The sequence below is a fragment of the Pleuronectes platessa genome, chromosome 3 (genome assembly GCF_947347685.1).
Source record: "Pleuronectes platessa chromosome 3, fPlePla1.1, whole genome shotgun sequence".
NCBI classification, from domain to species: Eukaryota; Metazoa; Chordata; class Actinopteri; order Pleuronectiformes; family Pleuronectidae; genus Pleuronectes; species Pleuronectes platessa.
Window position 1 is genome coordinate 18,627,278 of NC_070628.1, and position 9,719 is coordinate 18,636,996.

Sequence of the window (9,719 nt, forward strand, 5' to 3'; positions counted from 1 at the left end):
ACGTCCAAGGTGAGAGTGACTGGGACGTTTGCATCAAGTTAACCCCTTTTCCTCCTCTGCTTTTCGACCTCCTTCCCTCTGTCTCTTTGCCCTTGTTTTCCTCTCACTACTTTATTATCAGGTAGCAAACAGCATCAGCAGCAGCGGCAGGAGTCCCCAGTGCCGTGCTATCACTCTCACTTCCTGCTGCACTTCAAATGAACTGCTCTACAGGTAGCAGTGGTCGGGAGTCAGCAGTCACACTGAAGTTTCCCGAAATAATAATCAAGACACTGTCACACTGGAGTGTGTGTGTGTGTCTGTGTGTGTGTCTGTGTCTGTGTACAGTTGTGTCCATCCATGCGTGCGAGTGTATTTTTCCAAACACACAGGTACGGATTGATAGAGCATCAAGTGGAAACAGAAAAATACAGGCATTGCGCCTGATGAACAAGGACACGAGGTCATGTCACAGAAAGATGATGATTGACAGAACAAATAGATGAGACATGGTTGAATTCAATTTCAGAACTCCTGAAAAGGCAAGAAGTGTTTTGTTCCCACCTATAAAAGCCTGGCGGTGGCTGACATATGACATAAGCTATGACTTAATCTGCAACAGGCAAGAGTGTGAAAAAAACCCTCATCCTTTTTGTTAATTTCACACAGTCTCTCTCTTTCTAGCTCTCTCTCTTCCCCTCAAGTAAAGGGGTCTTGAAAACCATTTAGCCAGTAAAGGGGAATTAATACCAGCACAGTTCTCCATTTTAGGAGAAAAGTTGTGGGGAGTGAAGGCTATTTGCATGAATGTTAACCAAAAAACTCAGATGGATTTGACTGAGAGTCAAATAGATTATTGTTTAATTTATACTGAGGTAGCATTTCTTACAACTGCTTCAGTTGTCCCCATATGGTGAAGAAGCTTGAAACATAAACTGCTGCTCTTTCATCTGCCGATGTCAAGGAGTCCTACGATGGACACAGCCTAAAATGGGTCCAGTTGAAGAGAAGTCTGCTGGGATATATTGGAATGAGTGAAACCTTGGTCATAAGAAAATAAGCATGTTGTCCTTTTAGTGTATGTGGACATGACAAGGTTTTGACTGGTAATGTTTTTGAGTTGAAATCTTATCCTGTCCATCATAAGTCTACATTTGACCAGAGCTCAAGGAAACAAGGCGCCATGTTCCTTATTCTCCAAGTCAGGAAAACAACTGTAAAAATGTATTCTCATAATTCAGAAATATATTGTAAAATGTTAAATTCCTTTATCATCACTAAAGCTTGTGTCATGCAAGAGAGACAATGAAAACAAATGCAATTTTCAAAGTTACTATGTTGACATTGTGTGTGTGTCTGTGTCTGTGTACAGTTGTGTCCATCCATGCGTGCGTGTGTATTTTTCCAAACACACAGGTACGGATTGATAGAGCATCAAGTGGAAACAGAAAAATACAGGCATTGCGCCTGATGAACAAGGACACGAGGTCATGTCACAGACAGATGATGATTGACAGAACAAATAGATGAGACATGGTTGAATTCAATTTCAGAACTCCTGAAAAGGCAAGAAGTGTTTTGTTCCCACCTATAAAAGCCTGGCGTAGGCTGACATATGACATAAGCTATGACTTAATCTGCAACAGGCAAGAGTGTGAAAAAAACCCTCATCCTTTTTGTTAATTTCACACAGTCTCTCTCTTTCTAGCTCTCTCTCTTCCCCTCAAGTAAAGGGGTCTTGAAAACCATTTAGCCAGTAAAGGGGAATTAATACCAGCACAGTTCTCCATTTTAGGAGAAAAGTTGTGGGGAGTGAAGGCTATTTGCATGAATGTTAACCAAAAAACTCAGATGGATTTGACTGAGAGTCAAATAGATTATTGTTTAATTTATACTGAGGTAGCATTTCTTACAACTGCTTCAGGTGTCCCCATATGGTGAAGAAGCTTGAAACATAAACTGCTGCTCTTTCATCTGCCGATGTGAAGGAGTCCTACGATGGACACAGCCTAAAATGGGTCCAGTTGAAGAGAAGTCTGCTGGGATATATTGGAATGAGTGAAACCTTGGTCATAAGAAAATAAGCATGTTGTCCTTTTAGTGTATGTGGACATGACAAGGTTTTGACTGGTAATGTTTTTGAGTTGAAATCTTATCCTGTCCATCATAAGTCTACATTTGACCAGAGCTCAAGGAAACAAGGCGCCATGTTCCTTATTCTCCAAGTCAGGAAAACAACTGTAAAAATGTATTCTCATAATTCAGAAATATATTGTAAAATGTTAAATTCCTTTATCATCACTAAAGCTTGTGTCATGCAAGAGAGACAATGAAAACAAATGCAATTTTCAAAGTTACTATGTTGACATTGTGTGTGTGTCTGTGTCTGTGTACAGTTGTGTCCATCCATGCGTGCGTGTGTATTTTTCCAAACACACAGGTACGGATTGATAGAGCATCAAGTGGAAACAGAAAAATACAGGCATTGCGCCTGATGAACAAGGACACGAGGTCATGTCACAGACAGATGATGATTGACAGAACAAATAGATGAGACATGGTTGAATTCAATTTCAGAACTCCTGAAAAGGCAAGAAGTGTTTTGTTCCCACCTATAAAAGCCTGGCGGTGGCTGACATATGACATAAGCTATGACTTAATCTGCAACAGGCAAGAGTGTGAAAAAAAACCCCAGCCTGAAATACACTTTATAATCTTGAAAGTGAGAATCAGCGGAAAACAGCATTCCATCCCCAGTAATGCAGACCCAGTAGATTTGGCCTATTTACCCAAATGTAATTTCGCTGCTGGGAACAGACTCTGTGGGGAAATATTCTGAACCAGCAGGAAGTGGCAAATCTTACTAAACAGTCCTGACTCCTAAAATTGTTTGTGAGCAGTCTGTCCAGGGAATGCATGGACTCAGTGTACATAAAACCTGGGTCGCTCCCCCTTTGTATTCATTGAAGCATCCGGCTGGTGTACAGTATTTGGGTGTTGCAATGAGTTCACCTTCTTCTGGTACATCTTTACATTTTACACACATTTGTGAATATATATATATATATAAATATATAATGGGTCAATACTTCTTGACATGAGTGGTTGGGATTAATTGACCTCTGTGACTCAGAAACATCATGAACAAACCTCAAAAGAAGACAGAGGCAACAGCAAAACTCAGAAAAAAAGAAAGAGAGGAGAGTCGAGAGAGTGAAATTATTATTGATGTGATATTGATGTTTTCTTTGTGTAGATTTGTAGCTTAATCATTTCCACATGTCGGAAGGCGCAATTTACTTCAAAGCGGAGATTTTTCTGAATCAGGGGCCATGAAGGGGCCACAATTCACACGTAGCGGCCAAGTATGTGTTTAACCTCCACGCACGATTCCTGATTCAGTAAGGTGCATATTAAAGTAATTCCTTGTTTATTGTCAGCTTTGTATTAGGCAAAGCCAAACATCATTGAATATATTTTGAACGTTTTTCCTTGTGTATTTCAAAAAAGCCTGGAAAATAATGTTTTGAATTTTTTTTCTAAATGTTTAAGACCACTGACAGGACAGGAGCACTTCATGGGCCAATCAGATTTCATCTGGGGTCAGCACCCCCATGGCCCCGCCCCTTGATCCGCCCCTCCCTCCATTAGTGGACATCTTCTGAAAGCTTACGGATACAGACGAAACAAAATGGAGTAAAAAGCCTTGAAATCATGGGGAGGCAGTGTAGGCCATAGTTCAGGCGACATTTCAACAGTGGCTAAAACTTGGTAAGTTGGACCACAGCTGTCCAGTTACTTTGGCCTTTTTCGAACCATTATCATTATTCAACAGCTGGAAAAGAAAAAACAAACTATAAAAAATAAACAAAACTCTTCAACCCCATCCATTTTTAACAGAAACCAAAGCCTAACCCTCTGACATAAAGTGTTGATGTGTTTGTGAAAGACAATAGCACTGACTATGAAATAACTTTTTTAATTAAGTTTTTTTATATCCATTATTAGCATAAACCTATTTGAACATTATGGGCCTGCTACAGTCCATTACTTCCTGACTACTGTGCTTGTTTATAGTTTCATATCTTTAATCTGATGTAATTACTCTAAATTACATTGGTTTTCTCAGCTCTCTCTTAATTTTGATGTATAAATAGACCTCAGGTCATGGCAGTACAGAGCTACTCTGCTTTCTGAAACTGGCACTGACCTTTCTGTCACACTGTGTTTTACATGTGTGTGTTTGCATGTATGCATACATTATAAATGCGCTTCTGTGTGTGCATCTCCTCTGTGCTATGCTCTGGTTTTGTATTAAACTGGAAGCTGCTCTCAGGGGGAGTGTGTTACAGGCTCGTATCCAGCTGGAAGTAGATTCTCACCACGTACGACAACAGCACAGCCAAAATGTTTATGTTCCTCATTGCTGTCTGTTTAAATCTTAAAAAGTTTTACTACGGATTTAGTTGCTGTAATTAAAGCAATATGCTTTTGTTCAAAGATATGGTCTATCTAATAAAGAGCTTTAAGCACTTAAAAAAAGCTTATTTAGGTTTACAGAAATAACAGATTCTTCTCATGGCCTCTTTGCTCCAAACCAGTGGTTTGTGGTAAAGTGTGCAGCATACAGATGTGGGCCACTTCGGGCAATGATGCAGCACTTCTGGCCTCCTCGTGCCCTGGAGAAATTGGATGTGAGCCTAAAGTTGCCCAATTGTAAATATCAAATGTTGCCCTAATAGCCTTAAACAAATATGGCTAAACATCTGGTGCTCTAAGGTGTAATCTGAATGTGAACCTTAAGTGGCCAGTGTAGTAGGTGCTTTTATCTAAAGTGATGTGCTTTACTCAATACTAATATGATCCATAATATTAATAATAATAAAACCATAAAGTTTACAATGTAATTCCTCTGAATTCAGAGAGTTGTTTGCAGCAGCACAGTGAGTAGAGAGGAGGCTGAAAGTTCTGCTCACTAAAGTCCTTTTTTTTTTACAATTTAGTTGTATCGACTTGCTTTTAATTTGAAATGTGTCCGACCGCCGGCACACTTTTCTCGACAGTGACTTCCACTGGGATTTGTAGTTTCATTTAAAGGAGTCCCGAGGATTGACTCCGAATTGGTTTTTAGTTTAGTTGCCCAGTCGATAGCCTCCACTGGAATGTGCTGATGCATCTCTCAAGCCACTCCAACGTTATGGAAATAGTGAAATAGTGAACAGACTTCAACAGAGCAATGGTTTATATATAGTGTTTTTATAATATAAATGCCCCATCAGTCTGGGCAGCAGTTGTCATGTGTTAGGATTGTCTCTGCCATATCTACCAGTGGTGTTTGTTTCCACATCATTAAAAAGGACTCGTGAGTGGCAGGTTGTATCTGCTTGTTGCTCTTGTGGAGGCGGAAGCAGTTGGACAAGTTCCAGAATGCTTTCAATTATTTATTCACAGAGAAATATAACGTCTCTAACATTTACATAGTTATCTAATTAGGGGAGAAAAATCCGTTCTGATTGTTATAAAAAGGCTACATCTCTGCCAAAAAACAGCTATAAATAAAATAATGTGTTGGATGCAGGCGAAATACTTTTTTTTATAGAAGTCTACGTCTCGGCCGTGTTGGAACATGATCTGTTATGTTCGTGGTGTCCTCCCTTGAGAGAGAGTGTAATGCTGGGTTTGGAACGGGTCCCAATGTGGGTAAAATTTGCTGACAGTCATCTTGTATAGTGCTGAGGCGTCGGCTTCCAGCAAAAGCCCTGACATCACCTTTCATCGCTCTCAGCCAACACATCTTTCTCTATTTTCTCCAACGACTTACGCACTCTTTTACATCCTTTTTGTTAATTTCACACAGTCTCTCTCTTTCTAGCTCTCTCTCTTCCCCTCAAGTAAAGGGGTCTTGAAAACCCTTTAGCCAGTAAAGGGGAATTAATACCAGCACAGTTCTCCGTTCTAGGAGAAAAGTAGTGGGGAGTGAAGGCTATTTGCATGAACGTTAACCAAAACACTCAGATGGATTTGACTGAGAGTCAAATAGATTATTGTTTAATTTATACTGAGGTAGCATATCTAACAACTGCTTCAGTTGTCCCCACACGATGAAGAAGCTTGAAACATAAACTGCTGCTCTTTCATCTGCCGATGTGTCGGAGTGAAGGAGACCTAAGATGGACACAACCTAAAATGGGTCCAGTTGAAGAGAAGTCTGCTGGGATATATTTGAATGAGTGAAACCTTGGTCATAAGAAAATAAGCATGTTGTCCTTTTAGTGTATGTGGACACGACAAGGTTTTGACTGGTAATGTTTTTGAGTTGAAATCTTATCCTGTCCATCATAAGTCTACATTTGACCAGAGCTCAAGGAAACAAGGCGCCATGTTCCTTATTCTCCAAGTCAGGAAAACAACTGTAAAAATGTATTCTCATAATTCAGAAATATATTGTAAAATGTTAAATTCCTTGATCATCAAGCTTGTGTCATACAAGAGAGACAATGAAAACAAATGCAATTTTCAAAGTTACTATATTGACATTCAAGTTGTTGACTGCACCTACACTGGTGGACGACGGCTGCTTTGGAGTCACAGAGTTTCCAACCACTGGAGGACGACTACAGTCATAATTAGTATGAAATGTATTTCAACATTCAGCACTAATCAGTGTATTGACTTGTCAAACGGCCATCAAACACCATTGCAGAGCAGTCTACTAAATATCAAGAACATTTTCTTTCTGTGGAAAACAATTTTCAACTTTTCAAAACCTATTACTCACAAAATAACAAGAAATATAAACAAGACAGGAGAAGACGACCAATTAATAATGGATGTCGTGACTCAAAATAACCACCAGACAGCCAATAATCACCTATTTAGTTTTCTGAGCTTATAATAAAAAATAATTAATAGGGAAGGCAGTGCTGGACTGGAGTCATTATTCAGAAGTGTTGTCCATGGGTATCACTAAAGGTTTCTTTGGGTTCTTAGGTTAGGTTTCAAATTTTCCTCAAATTTCTCTCCATTCCACTGTATTGGAACAAAAAATGCAAAAAGACTTTAACATGTTATTGGTTATCGACAGTGGCAAAATGTATCAATATTCTAGATTGATCTACTTGTAGAAGGGGCAGGAAAGTTTGGAATAACAGGCTTTTTACCGAGGATGGCTGCTGCATCTGTGCTCACTTCCTGCATGTATGGCATGTTTGCACCCCCAGTCATTTAAAGATGGACTAACACACTTAGGTATTGCTCACTACTTTCTGGCAGGAGACTTTAATCAGATGTGACATATGACAACATCCAGAGGGAAAGATCATGTGTTCATGGGATCATGTAGTTTTCGCTGTGTGTGCCTGGGTCAGGCCTCTGAGAACCTTTAAAGTGGTGTGATTACAGGTGTAGTCACAGCAATCACCTCCTACCCCTTTCCAAAGTGTTCAAAGCACGTGTGTGTGTTTATGTGTGGACGCACGTGTGTGCATTTTTTTATGTGAATAGATGAAATGGGCACAGCGGCTTCCATTAACCTGCCCTCTCATGGTCCACAAAGTAAAACAATCAGAAGAACACACACACTCACATGTAGACAAGGCAAATAGGGATCAGAATCAAAAGAAGAGTTTTCATGATGAAGGGAGAAAAGGAAAACACACAACTACACACACATTGCACACTCATGATGGATGAGGACGACCTCAGGGTCTAAGGTACAGTTTTCATAAAGGGTTCAACACAGTGAGACCCTTTTACCAGACACAGTTACTATTTGGGGAGGATAACGTCAAGGATCTCTTCACCCACACAAACACAAAGACAAATACACACACAGGAAGAGATATAAGCTACATCTGATATATGTTACTAGCTAGCTTACAGCATATGATAATACAGTCGGCACAGGGAAAGGGAGATATTCTATAAATATAATAGTTATTATTATTATTATTATTATTATTATTATTATCAGTCTGACAGTGTTTCAATACAGCAGTTAGACATATTTTCCTCTCCTCCCCCTCTACCTTTCCTCTCCTCCTCCTCTCCTCTCCTCTCATGACAGGCGGCCTTGACTCAGGTCGAGGCCGCCCACCCTCAATCTGATTCTGACAAAGACATCTCTTATTTGTATTTTTCTTTCACTGTCGCCAAGTGTATGCAAATTGTGGGATTGTTGGGTTTCTCTATAATTTTGTGAGATTTGCCCTGAGAGGATGTATGTCGGGTTTTGTTTTTGAATTTTAGGCTCTTGATGGTGACTGAGTGTTTCAGATAATCTTTAATGGATTGTTTTATGTGAGCAGCTGATTTGGTTCTTTCCTTGTAGTGCTGCACGTAGCGATAAATAACAAATAGATGCCCTCATTTACAGTAAGGAGTTCTACTTACCTCTAAGCTTAGCAGTAAGATGAAATGGCTTAGGGATCATTTTTGAACACTTCTCATTAGATTAATATGAATGCGTCAACATTCTTATGATCTATTTTTAGTCTGTGTCACTGGCTGTATTTTTTTTTCTTCTTCCCTTTATATTTATTTTGCTTCCACTTCACTTCTTTAAAACATCCTTGATCCCTGACATGGATCAGATTACTCAGTTAAATAAAGGTTACAAAATATGCTCAGGGCAATGCACTTGTATGTAAATTTCACATTTAGTTATCAAGATCTATTGCTGTACACAGGTTTAAAAAAATGCCAGTATATAAATACTTTAAATGTGGCTGTTCCTGTGCACCTGTATGAAAATAATATGAGAAAATATTTAAATACTACGATATTCATCTGTACTTTTATGTTTACATCACTACTTTTCCATCAAATAATATCATGTCATTTGCTTTGTTTTGTTTTATTTTAGTTTTGTGGCGTGTTAGAAACGTCATCATCAACCGGTGGAGCCTCCAGAGAATGTCCTGCAGTGTTCTCACATCAGTTTTTACTTGGGGGCGGCTGTCACTCTGACATTTGCCTTCACACATATACCTCCTCTGCAGAAGGTCTGGAGGATCTCCAGAGTTCAGTGCATGACTGAAAGAAGCGTATCCCTCCATCCTTATTCTTTCTGTATTATTGTCTCTTCTCTTTCTGCTGCTTATCCTCAGTCCCTCCCTTGTTCTCAGTTTGTTGGTGATTAGTCAGACAGCAGCACCGCCGGCTATTGGTCTGACTATCCTCAGAGGATGATGTGATCAGTAGAGAGGAGGTGTCCTTCTTTGACGTTCCACAGTGTGTGTGTGTGTGTGTGGGGGGGGTGTATCCTGTAGATGCCTCATTGTGTGGGCAGACAGCAGCAGTGTGAAGCGTGCTTATGGTAATGAAGGCGGTAGGACCAGGGAAGAGGTGGAGAGGAGGTCAAGTAGACCACAGTGAAGCACACACACTGACACACAGCAGCGAGAGAACGTATGGTGAATCTGCATAGTACAGCTTGTGCGAACACATTGTGTTCTTCTCCACACGCCCACACACACATACAAACACACATACACACCTTTATAGCACCACCCTGCTGACTTAGAGGTCAATGTAAATTTAGTCTGGGATGAGTAATAACACTGCAGATACACACATTTTCCTACACGTGCACATAACCACATTTTGCTTGTGCTCATTTCGCTGCTTCTAATTTCTGACAAAGCAACACCAGTGTAGACCTCAGGCTCATAATAAGCAGCATATAAAAATAGAAGCACTGGGAATGCACAAAGCCCAGATGCTCGGCTTCCAGAAAATGC